This window comes from Lissotriton vulgaris, chromosome 7 (genome assembly GCF_964263255.1).
Source record: "Lissotriton vulgaris chromosome 7, aLisVul1.2, whole genome shotgun sequence".
NCBI lineage: Eukaryota > Metazoa > Chordata > Amphibia > Caudata > Salamandridae > Lissotriton > Lissotriton vulgaris.
In genome coordinates, this window is record NC_141695.1 from 785,895,301 (window position 1) to 785,908,506 (window position 13,206).

The 13,206-nt window shown below is 46.8% G+C and overlaps 1 protein-coding gene across 3 annotated transcripts in view; it reads right to left on the reverse strand.

Annotated features, from left to right (window-relative positions):
• RPTOR (regulatory associated protein of MTOR complex 1) overlaps positions 1–13,206 on the reverse strand; it is a 2,217,374-nt gene that overhangs the window by 632,734 nt on the left and 1,571,434 nt on the right. The gene's annotated exons all lie outside the window — the stretch shown is intronic.

Consider the following 13,206-nt stretch of genomic DNA (forward strand, 5'->3'; position numbering starts at 1 on the left):
AACACAGCGGATCTAACAGGATCTGATCTCGATACCTGAAACACACCCGTTTCCAGCGCTCTAATTGAGAAGATTATCACACTCCTGATAGGGCGGTACTTAGCTGTTAAATCAGTTTTTGATTCCACTGGACACTCCAGCGTGACTCATCTATATATTTGAGCAAGAAATTAGTATTGTTTCTCTCTAATCTACCAACACAGAAAAGTATTAATAGTTCCAGACTACCCTCGACCCTGTACTTGGTGTTGAGTCTAAAGCCCTGAAGAGTCGTGTTGACTCAACGGCACACGACGAAACACGTGTCGGCATTTTGTGACATTTCTCAAGTCTGGATACAATAAATCATCTCCCTGCTGGGACCAAGAACACACTGAAGGATCTGCGTCTGTTCATTTGATCATACCTATTACTGTACTGTATGAATATGACACCTCAAATGTAGTAGCGAGAGCACAGCTGTTTCATTGTTGTTTAGTCTCTGACTTTTTAGACGGTTAAGGGTGTTTTTCCGTCTGCTCTTCACGCACTACACAGCAACCTTCTGTACCGATACACAGTAACGTAGTAATTGAGGCAGTGCGCCCTTGATATTGTAACTTTAAAAAAAAACCCTAAACAGTTGTTCTTCAGAAGGACGTTGATCTCTGCGTGCTTCCAGCTTTCCGGGAAGGTTGCTGTCTCGGAGGAGCTGTTGATTGTTTTTCGGAGGTGGGGCGCAATGTTTGTGCTGGCTTTGTTGAAGACGTGGTGAGGGCAGGGGTCAGATGGGGATCTGGAGTGGATGGAGTTCATGGTTTTGATGGTGTCTTCGTCGTTGACGTTGGACCAGGCGGTCAGGCGACTGGTGCGGTTGGAGGTCGCCGGGGTGGTGGTCTCGGTTGTGGGTGCGGGGGTGTTGGAGTTGAAGCGGTCGTGGATGTCGGTGATCTTGCGGTGAAAGAAGGAGGCCAGGGAGTCGCACAGGTCTTGTGATGGTGGGATGTCGTTGGTGTTGGAGCTTGGGTTGGAGAGTTCTTTCACGATGCTGAAGAGTTCTTTGGTGTTGTGTGCGTTGTTGTCTAGACGGTCCTTGAAGGCGGTCCTCTTGGCATCCCTGATGAGCTGGTGGTGTCTGCGGGTCGCGCTCTTGTGGGCTGTGTGCTGTCAGGTGTTGGGTCTTGGAGCCATTTCTTCTCCAGCTTCCGACGGGTGCGCCTGGAGATCCGGAGGTCTTCGGTGAACCAGGCGGCTTTCTTGTTGGTGTGGTTGGCTGTGGAGGTCTTCAGAGGGGCGAGGGTGTTGGCGCAATAGTTGATCCACTGTTTGAGGTTGGTCGCAGTAGTGTCTGGGTCGATGGGGTCGGCGGGTGGTCTCAGGGCGATGGTGGTGGTCAGTTGGTCTTTGGTGACCTTGACCCAGCAGCGGTGTAGCAGCTGTTGGGTGCGGTGGTGTGTGGTGGGTTTCCTGAAGGTGAAGTGGATGCATCTGTGGTCGGTCCAGTGGGGTTCGGTGGTGTGGTTGAAGGAGACATGGGGGCTTGTGGAGAAGATGGGGTCCAGCGTGTGTCCAGCGGCGTGGGTGGGTGTCGTCGCGAGCTGTTTGAGTCAGAGGTTGGCGATCAGGGCGGTGGTGTTGGCGTTGTTGTTGTTCTCGAGGTGGAAGTTCAGGTCCCCGAGGAGGATGTAGTCCGTGGAGGCGTGGGTGCTGACGAGGTCGGCGATGGTGTCGCTTAACTGTGGTCGTGGTCCTGGAGGTCTGTAGACTGTTCCTCTGAGGGTGGTGTCGTGGTCAGTGTGGATCTGGAAGTGCATGTGCTCGGCTGTGTTGAGGGTGTCGTCGGTGTTGGTCGAGATTCTGATGGTGTCATTGTGGATGATGGCGATTCCCCCTCCCACTCCGTTGGTGCGGTCTCTGCGGGAGATCTTGTAGCCCTGTGGGATGGCTATGGCGACGTCTGGTGCTGAGGTGGCGTTCAGCCAGGTCTCCGTCAGAAAGGGGACATCGGGGCAGTGGAGTCTAGGAGGTCCCAGAGGTCGATGGCGTGCTTGAGGAGGATGCAGCGGAGGTGGTTGGGTTCTCTGGTTGATGGTTTGGTAGGCTGGATGCTGGTGAATCTACAGTTCCGGCAGGCGAAGGGCCCTTGGGTGCGCTTCGGGGTGGCATGGTAGCAGGGGTGGTCTTGTCCGGTGTTGAGTGCGTGGGGGTGCTGGAGTCGTAGAGCAGTCTGGCGTTGCGGGGGGTGCGGGGTCCAGGGGTTCTGGCACTGGGCGCGGTCCAAGCGCGGACGGGCGCAGACGGGCTTGCCTTTGGCCCGCCCAGCGCATCCACTGCGCGTCCTCCATAAGAGGCGAAGTGGGAGGGAGGAGCAGCTGGGAGGCGGGAGCGGGGCGGCCAATGGGCAAGTGGCAGGGTGTACAGAAGGGAAAAGGGGGCGGGCCGCGGGAGCAGCGGCGGGGAGCGGGGGGGCACAGAGGGCAGGGGTGCAAGGGGCGCATGAAATTAAAATACAATAACGGAAATACAGTTACAAATGACAAAAATACAATTACAGTACCAGCAAAGGAAAAAGGTTGGCAGTGCAGAGAGGGACAAGAACACAGTTACCAGGGGCGAACCGGCGGAGCAGTGGGGCAGAGACTCGGGCAGTCAGGAGGAGCCGTGCGGGGTGGGGAGCGGCCTGGGGTCAGGTCACCGGCCCCACGGCTGTCAAGGCCCGGCCCAGTCACGCACGCACCCTGAGCCAGACCCAGTCACAGAAAAATAAATTGATATTGTTTTAATATAATTTTATTTTTCTGTGACTGACTCTGACCAGTGGGGAGATGCTCCTCTGCCATCACGGAGGAGCTGCCCTGGAGGTCAATTTCATGTTAGACTTCGACAAAACGTCAAAAAAACCTAGTCAAAAAGAGACTAAGGGATAGCTCTTCCGAGAGCTGCGCTGGCTGACACTGAACGAAAAGAACTGACATCAGTGCTCCTGGGTGGTAGCTTTATAAGCACTGTGAATGCCACTTCTGGAGCAGACAACACCATTTGTTTGGTTTCTTTTAGAACGTACATATTCTCCTGCAGGAGGGTCAAGTGCCCATATTGAATGAGTTGAAGAGCCAGTCTGCAAAATTCAAAGATTGTAAATTGGAATTGAGAATCTGGCCCCCAAACTTATAAAGGAGGTCTGGCATGCACAGCAACCTCCTGGGTGGAAACTCTGATAAGTGAAGGAGTTCAGTCAGCCACCACTCTCGCACTATTAGAATCATCCTGGCCTAGCTGGTATCACAGGAATTGGTGGGAAGGACTAAAGAAATTTTCTTGACCAGTTGATCCATTTTCCTTTGTCCCTGGATGGTAGAAATTCGATGAAAAACTGGGAATTTTTTTATGTCTGTGCTTATAAGAGATCCAATTGAGGTTAATCACAGTTGCATATGTCATGTAACACAAAATCATTTTAGAACCCACTCATGATTTTTTGAAATGTCCTGCTTAGAGAAGCAGCATAAGCATTCTGTATGTCTGGAAGATGAACTGCTGCTCCTGGTTAGCAACAACATCTAGATCGATTGAGCTTCATGAGACAGCACTCTGGATTGCAGTTTCCCATGTTTGTTCGAACAACGCATTGTTGTTTTATTGTCCATCTGAGCAAAAAGTGTGTCTTGAAAGGAGGAAGAAATACCTTCCAAGCTAAGTTTAGAGCCCTTAGTTCCAGAAGACTGATATAAGAGCTTTGTTTGGAAGACAATCTTCCTCCACTTCGCAGATGATCCATATGAGCACTTCCATCGATAAAAGGGCTATCGGTCACTATCGTCTGAATTGGAGCTTCTTCATGGAAATCCAAACCAAAAAGTTGATTTTATCAGTGGCAACATTTTAGGAGGGACTGAGATGCAAGAGGACACATATGGTAGGTTTGTCCTAATATCTGTCTCTGAGCATTGGAAACACTGGTCTTCTTGACATTCCTGTAAGAGACTCATATGAACACAAGCATTTTGAACAATGAAAAAGCAGGATGCCCTCGACCCAGAAGGGATAAATCAGATAGCTAGATAATAGTCTTGCTCCTCCAAAGGATACACTTCTGCACTTCGGTTGCCCTATTTCATTCCCAGATAGTGCATGGACTGCACAGGAGCAGATGTTGACTTTGTCAAAACAATTCAAGGCAGTGCCTGTGAGCTGGAAATGTTGAAGAACCGGTTGTGACATTGAAGCTTTGATCAGCAGAGTGGTTGAGAGATAGACAGAGTAAAATCTTCTGGTTTCTCAGATGTACAGCTATCACAGCCGTGCACTGCGAAAAAGTTTCTTGAGCAGATTTGAGGCTGTATGGAAATACCTTGTACTGATAATGGTTATTCTCAACGATGAATCTAAAGAATTTTCAGCGTTTCTTCACAACTGGGATGTGGAAATGAGCGTCCTTAAGATCACCGGAGCATAGACTCCCTGATAAAGTTAAGGGTAGATTTGAGTGCTAGCAATCTGACCTTTGCACTCCATATCCATTTTTTTTTAGGTTGAGATCTAGAATGAACTTGTACTATTTTTTTGGGCCTTTCTTTTTCACCAGAAGGTAGCAGGAATACATTCCTAGTCCTTCTTGGGATGGAGAAACTCTCTCCAAAGCATGCTTTTGTGGAAAGACGTCTTTCACTAGATCTTCAGAAGAACTGAATAGGAGATGCAGCTAAATATAATCTGCCTGTCTTCCACTGAAGCCTAGGATCAGACTATTATCTCACCAGTTAAGGTGAGACCAGTCTGTGTATTCAATGGGAAGGACGCAAAGTAAACGGCAAAACAAGGGTATCTAAGATTTTGAATGTTGTTAGAGTAATCCTTTAAAAAGCTTGGACCAACCACTCATTTGGCACAGCTGTTGTCATGAAAGAGACGCAGGCGTACATTGTGGGTATGGAGAACTACAATAAGGGTGTACTTCTCAACTCTATGTGCTATACTTGCTGCTGTTTTAGATCAAAGCATTGGATTGGATTGGAAACAACTTGCTGCCTGTTTTTTGCTTGAGAGGCTCAGAAACACAGACACTCTTTAGTGTGGGCAGGGTAGAAATTGTGCAGGGCCTGATAGCTACTGAGCCCAGACTTGGACAATGAGCCCGGTCTGAAAAGAAAGGATAATCAGACTCACAAACTTGTGTGGTGCAGGACTTGAACGAAGATAGAGTCTGCTTAACTTTGGGTGAGTGTGTGATCTAGTCTGACCAAGAGTTGTGTACTCTGTTCTACAAAACGTTCAGCGTTAATTGATACTCTGGTTGGCTCAACCAGACCACCTACAAGCACTAAAGGACTCTTCGCAAGCCAGAGACAGCCCTACCCATACTCCGTGAAGTTTGAAAGTTGTGAACTGTGACTGCCTGCCCAAGATGACTGTCATCCAGTTCCTTTGGCCTGAGTGAAAGCTAGATGCAGCCTGGCGGTAATTATGCTGCAACTTTCATTGGCTGCCCAGGAGCAATGCAGAACAGGAATGCTCATTTTAACCAGCTATAATCTTTCAATGACTACTCAGATTTTTGTTGTTTTTGCCTTATTTTAAATCATAAAATACTTTTTCATTTTACTACATTGGTCCGGGAACTTTAATGAGTGGTATTTTGCTGAGACAGTTAACCCTTATAAGAACATTGGAATATTTGGAGCTCCATTGAAAGCAAAGGAGTGCTCTGGGCTTATAATAGCTGGCATAAGCCTGGAGCTTCAACATTCCAATGTTTCTTTGTTCACAGCTCTGGCTGTTAAAGGCTTCAGGGAGCCTGAGGGAATTCCAATCCCCTCGCGCTCCCCAAAGCTTTGTTTTATTTGTTAGAACATTCTACCCTCTGGTGGCAGAATGTTCTAATAGCCTTATAGCCCTTCGTAGGTAGCTGGGCTATACCAGCTATTAAAGTCACTCTCCCTTGTTAAAGGCCGACGCCTTCAGCTTGGGCCTTTAAAGCTGGAGAAGGCCTTTAATAGCCGGTATAGCCTGCTACGGCGGGCTATAAGGCTATAATATACACTCCCCAAAAGCACCTTCAGTCTTGGTCTTAAGTACTTATGGGGAAGACAATGCGGTCTTCGGATGTCTGACAGAACCAGCATTTCCCTACCTAGGAGCTTGTGCTGCATAGTGGTGGGAAAATTTGAACCCACTGGGTAACCCAGCTTCCTAAACGATGTCAAAGCTGAAAGGTGGCAACAGCCATTTGGAGCCCTACCCAAAGTGTCAGCAGCAGCATCATGTCCTCAATCAATGAACTCTATAATATCTACATGGTGCTCTCAATGTAAGTCATTGGTAAACAGTTGCAAGGAATCATAACGGCATATATTGTTACTGTCCAAAAGAGTAGCAGCACTGGCAGTCTTCACTGCTGTTGCCTAAGTGTCGGTCTTTAATGCCCATAGAATCCAAACATTTACTCTCCTTTTCTAGAGGCACCTAAGATGAGGGCACAATGACCTGATTCTTTCTTACATCGGAGACAATGAGGTGGAGCGTTCACTTTGAGGAACAATGGATCCTGTTCTGGAGGTATATAATTTTGTATACATTTGAAGGTACAGCTTTTTACAGAGGCAGAAGTTCAAAAAAAAAGTTTCACTGACAGTTCATATATGCCTGGAACCACTGAAGAGTAAATGATAGAGGGATAGTAAACGCCTCCGATTAGACTTTCCTGAAAGATATTTATATTGTCAGCCGGAGAAATCCTGGCTGGTGCAGAGTCTGCAAGGTTGGAAAATATCTTCTGGTACTGGATCTTCATGAAGATTACGATCCACAACAATCATTAATAAGGCACAGTTTCTTGCCTCAACATGATGGAATCACCATATCAACAGGGAGCTGCACAGATTTTCATGGCGATATCTCATCTAGAATCTCCTTCTGGAGAAGTTCTTTGAGGCAGAAACTGTAGAGGGTTTCCCCAACAGCTTCCTCTTCAGACCTTCCTGTTTATACAGAGATTAACTCCTGTGGTCTGCTCTGTACCTCTTGAAGCCCACGAAGGCCAATGTTCTTCCTGTTTTACAGGGTGCACCTGGAAAAAGCCCTGCAGTCCTTGCATCTGTCAGGAATGCGAGCTGCTGCCAGAAAAAGTATACATGATCATGAGGATCTAATTCCACCATTTTCTGCTACAAGCAGCAGCACTTCACAAAAAAGGTGGCCTTTTTAATTAAGAAATAAAAATATTTCCTGTTCGAATTATACTGAAAAAAAGGCTTTAATTCTCAAGGAATACCGAATAAAGCAATTTTAAAGGAGGGTTGGAAAGATTTCCAAAAGAAAAAAAGTTAGAAAAGGCCAGGTTCAGTACTCCATGATCCTGTCAACAGGAGCTGGAAACAAGCATTTACAATGCAATAGGTCTCGCATTATTCAAGTTTGAGCTATTGGCATTGTAAATGACAATGTCTTTTATTCTTTGTTTTTAAAACCTGCAATCGGTGCATAAACACGCACTTTGAACGTGTAGTCCTTGCTTACGATGAGCAAGGCTGGCAGTAGAAGAGACTGCCAGCCTTGCTTCTCATAATCATGGACTATAAGTACAAAGTGCTTGTTTACGCACCGATGCAAATGAATAAAAGGCATTGTCAATGCCAATAGCTAACTGCCAGTTAACAGGCGCCTATTGTTCTATCATGGCATGACTCCATTCCCCCACAACTTAGGCAGCCTCTTTTGGGATAATTAAACCCATGATTATTACTCTTTGCTTGAAATAAAGTGTTTGTTTTATGATAGGACATGCAGCAGGTGGAGGCACACCGTCATTTTAAGTGTCCTCAGTCTACCCCAGAGAATGTGACTATTAAACTTGGGGAGAGGCAGGAGGGAAATGGACTGTCTTCCACTGCCCCTCCCGGATATGTTTTCCACCAAGCCTTTCTAAGGTGAAGTAAAAGCACATCCTGCAGGAATAATGGTCTGATTCCAGGCTTGCGAGGGGCACACATTCCGCACTAATATTAGAGATTAACTTTTGTATCATTGAATGCTAATAGGAAATCAGCCACGTATCTCTCAGCGCTTTTGACACTGTAAATCACAACATACAGCAAAGAAGAACAGAGGAATGTGCTGGAGAAGAAGCACAACTAAATAAACCCAATGATGAAAGCATTCCAGTGCTCCTAGATGATGCAAAGACTTTAAAGTCCTTTGTGCCGAACATAAGACTTCTGGGGTCATGGACTAAGAAGTTTGCAAAGCGCATGCTCAACTGCCAATAACATAACATTGCAGCTCTTCACTAGGTCAAGACTTCAAATGGAAAACAAGTATTTCCAAACCCCTACGGAGTTGCCTAACCTATTGGCTTTTCAAGTGCCTTTTGACAATGTTCTACAGCGTTGAAGAATGCTCTTTGCCAATTATGTGTCACATTGATTAAAACTTTTTTGAAAAAGGCATGATGGCAGTTGCATCATTCCGCTGGCGTACATGTATGACTACACATGCAAGTGCCAGCAGAATGATACAGGCGCCTTTTGCTTTATTTTTTTATTTACTGATGCAAGATGGTGGATACCACTGAGATCAGCAAATTAAAAAAATAATCTTTTTTTTGTGCGAAAGCTCAAACTGGAAAAAAGGACAGCATGAGTCGGGTGACAAAGGCGGGACCGTCAGTGGAGGAGACGAAATGTGCACGAGGGGGAGAGCAACACAGGGAAACAAAGGGCGAAGAGAAAAATATGAAGCGCAGGGCGGGATGAGAAGCATAAGAGCCAGCGAGCAGCACACCTACGTGAAAACAAAAAGGAGCACTTACAGCTAAGACATCTTAACGATTTTGGGGGCCTTGAGCCAAACGCATTTTGGGGGCCCCTGTTCTAAACAGCTTAGAATTAATGATCCATTTAGGCTCTTTCATGCCCTCCTCGGCCAGGTCACTCACATTGCACATACAGACTTGTTCAAATTCTGAATGTGTTTACAGAGACTGCTGTGTGTTTTCAATATTGTAATACAGAAGCAGCTCACTAACCTTACTTCAAATAATCTCGGTGACAACATCCCACTTTTCATATGCGAGGTCCTGTTTTGATCTAAAGAACTTTTTTATGGATGTTGTATGAAACAAACATTTCTCTGTAAAATGTCTGTAGTACACTCACATCACCCACATTCAAAATAAATTAGAACTAAGAGCAGCTAGAGATGGGTGGGACCGGGGAGTGCCTCTGGGAGAGAGGCAGGGGGCACAGACAGAATAAAATACTAAAGTGCAGTAAACACATTTTTAAATGTCGCTTAAAATAACCCTGCGTTGTCCTGTACCTGCAGAGCTGATAAGGTGTAGTTTGCAGTGGTGCTCGTTGAAAAAGCGGGTGCCCACCCCGCTATTATCTTTAATTTGGAACGGGAGCCTACCCGGTATTGCATCCGCCGAATTAAGGAAATCACCGCTGCAGCCCGGCTCGGACAAGAAGCCAGGCAACCTGTTTTGGGACGGGGGTGGGGCCACAAGAAGACAGGAAGCAGACGGGAGTCTACCCTGCGCACCTGTGCCCGTGAAGCCAGAAGGAAAAAGAAAGCGTGGGAGCCAGCGGGGCTCCCGTGAGAGCCCCGCCTGCTGCTGAGCCTGCCCCGCTGACGAGAGAAAGAGCCCGGTGAGCAGGGACTCCTCGAGAGCAGCAGGGGAGTCCTGAGTCAGCCCAGTGAGTCAAGTCAAGTCAAGTCAAGAGATTTATATAGCGCGCTACATACCCATAGGGTCTCAAGGCGCTTGAGGAAGGGTGGGGAATTACTTGTCGAATATCCAAGTTTTAAGCTGCTTTCTGAATGCTAGGTGGTTCTGAGTAAGGCGAAGGTGAGTGGGAAGTGAGTTCCAGGTTTTAGCTGCCAAGTAGGAGAAGGATCTACCTCCCATGGTGGTTTTGTTGATGCGAGGTACAGTGGCAAGGGCTTGGTTGGAGGATCGTAGCTGACGGGAGGGGGTGTAGAAGGACAGTCGTGTGTTGAGGCATTCGGGTCCAAGTTCGTAAAGTGCTTTGTGTGCGTGGGTTAGGAGGCGGAAGGTAATCCTCTTATTTACGGGGAGCCAGTGGAGGTTTTTCAGGTGACCAGAGATGTGTTCTTTACGCGGGATGTCTAGTATGAGCCTGGCTGAAGCGTTCTGGATGCGTTGGAGTTTTGCGGTGGTACCGGCGTATAGGGTGTTTCCGTAGTCCAGGCGGCTCGTGACCAGTGCGTGGGTGACCGTTTTTCTAGTTTCGGTGGGGATCCAGCTAAATGTTTTTTTGAGCATGCGAAGAATGTTGAAGCAAGAAGATGAAACGGCGTTGACTTGTTTGGTCATCGAGAGTGAGGAGTCCAGGATGACGCCCAGGTTCCGTGCGTGGTCCTTCGGGATGGGTGCTTTTCCGAGGGCCTCTGGCCACCAAGAGTCATCCCAGGTGGAGGGGGAGGTGCCTAAGATGAGGACTTCTGTTTTGTCTGAGTTCAGTTTCAGACGGCTGTGCTTCATCCACTCGGCTACTTCTTTCATTCCTTCGTGTAAGTTGGTTTTGGCGGTGTTAGGGTCTTTGGTGAGTGAGAGGATCAGTTGAGTGTCGTCAGCGTAGGAGATGATGTTGATTGTGTTGGCGAGCGATGGCCGCAAGGGGGCTCATGTATACGTTGAAGAGGGTGGGGCTGAGTGACGATCCTTGTGGCACGCCGCAGATGACTTCAGAGGCCTCTGACTTGAATGGTGGGAGGCGGACTCTCTGGGTTCTTCCGGTGAGGAACGAGGTGATCCATTCCAGTGCTTTTCCTTGGATTCCGACGTTTCTGAGGCGCTGTAGAAGGGTGCTATTACAGACTGTGTCGAAGGCAGCGGAGAGGTCGAGGAGGATGAGGGCGACTGTGTCTCCATTGTCCAGTAGAGTTCGAATGTCGTGAGAGGCAAGTCAGTGACAATAGGTAAAAAGCAAAGCTGGAGAACCTGCCACTGTGAGAGCATTATCGGATACTGGGAGTCCCTAAAGCTATATTTTTTAAGACTTACTTGGGTGCTGCCTATATGGCCCCATTTTGTCCATTTGGTTCCTTTAGAAAACTTTAGAGAAATAGTTTTTTCCTTGTCACCTAGTTCCTTGAATGGTATTTATATATTTTTAATAGGGGTTACATGGTTAAATTGAGTACACAAAACTGATCTACATAGCCTTTTTTATTAGGCTCCTAAATGGTTTTACACTGAATAAGAAGTTGCCTTTCGAACTAAAATCGAATCGAAAATTAATTTTCTTTGAAAAGTGCTCTGGGTTTCTCCTCTTGGGCTGGACTATTCAGTGCTTATAATTATCAAGTGCGACCCCCTTCATGATTTAAAGTAGAGGGTTGCTGTTTTTTCAGTTGAAGGGACCAAAATTGGCCTTACACGGTCTAGCCATCCCACTTTGGCGTGCCCATCCCCTCAGAGAGATCACAGAACATACAATCATTGTATTATTATGCACCCTGGGGATTGAGGGGAATGTGTTGGTGGTGAGAGAGGAGAGGGCTGGGTGTTAAGGCATCAGTAATGCATTGGCTTTCACTGAAGTAAATGTGGCCCGGGATTTTGTGTCCATGTACTGGGATACGACCGAGTACAACAACCCCAAAATCCCAGAGGATCTCCTCACTTCATTGGTTTTGTTTAATGCACACAGTAATAGACATGTCTCAGCTTTAGGCAGCGTGAAATGTGTTATTTGATTTCCACACAGCTCTTATAAAAATACCCATTTTATTAGTCTGACATCCTCCAGCATGGAGCGATCACACTAGGGAACAGGCATCACCAGTAAGTGGCAGCATGAAAATGCAGTGTAATAAATGGCTTTATTGATGGAAATGCTTGACATTAGAGGCAGGCACAGCACTCAGACTCTATGACACGGGGATGCCTCTCTCCCTTAAGCACGCTATGTTGGTAAAAGTAAGACAATAGCTTTGAGGATCACATAGTGAGGACGGACCATGCCCTTTGCTCGCAACAAATAAGGTAGACTACGCCTTTTACCCTTCCAAGGTCTATAAAATGAAAGCAATGTACCTGGCTCAAAGTGACACAAAGGGCAGGCTCTACCGAAGGTCTTTGTGTAATGAGGATGACTTTATTTTTATTTGCTCAATGTCTTCCACATTTGACTAGGTACTGGAGACATAGGTGTTCTGTCCTGATCTGGTTTTCCTCATTTCTGTGACAGGATTATCAGTTGGTGCAAATGGGAGGGGTGGTAGTGAGGTCTGAGTAGAAGAAGGGTCCCATGTTCTTCTGTTTTCAGTGTTCAATCTGTAAATGGAATCAGTGCATCCACTGTCCATCTTAGCTGCCAAGATGTTATCAGTGCGATGATGATGATGCTCAACTGCTACAGCAGGTATTGGCAACACCTTTGTGCGCTGCTGCAACAGGTATCGGCAGCACCTTTGTGCACTGGGACACTGCCATCTGAAATCGAGGTGTGGATAGCTCATATCTGGAAGAATGAAATGGTTGATAGCCTTTCTCCTGCCCTTGCAGTTATTGTTAAATCTTTGGGGATCTGTCTTGATTAATAACCATTTGTGCGTCCATGTGTATAGAAGTTTACTTTCTTTCCTAACTTCATCTTTCAGTAAAATTGTTCTATTATCAACTAATCCCCGCGTCACATACAATAGTCTTTATCAATTTGTCCAATTTTGTTCCGGAATTTCAGTGTTTGTGGATTTTCCTAAATCTCCCTCCCCCTTCCCTGAGGGCAGCGTTATATGCTGCCGCCAAACTGATTGTGGGCCCACGTTCATGGACCACATTATCCTGATCTTGTGGGAATTCCATTACCCGGCACTATCTACTTTAGATTCAGTTTCAGGTGCCTTGTCTGGCCCATCAAGCAATTCTTTCCTGTTAGACTATATGCGTCGGGGACTGTGGAGCAGAAAGGACGTTCCTAAGTTCAGGAAAGTTATATCATAAAAATGTTCTCTCTTGGGTCTGCTGCTCCCATCTGCAACTCACTTGTGTCTTTCCCGGGGTTAATTGTTGAGTTTCATTTTTAGGTCTCGGCCTGACGTAAGCAGCGCATGACCTGTTCTCGTCATACGAGGCTTCTTGGAATCAATACGATTCCAGAAGCCATGTCCCAGCTCCACCTTCAGTCTTGATTCGTGCACGTCGTTTGGCGTCACAAATTATGCCAAAGGCAAAGCAATGATTGCACTGAAGGCATGTCA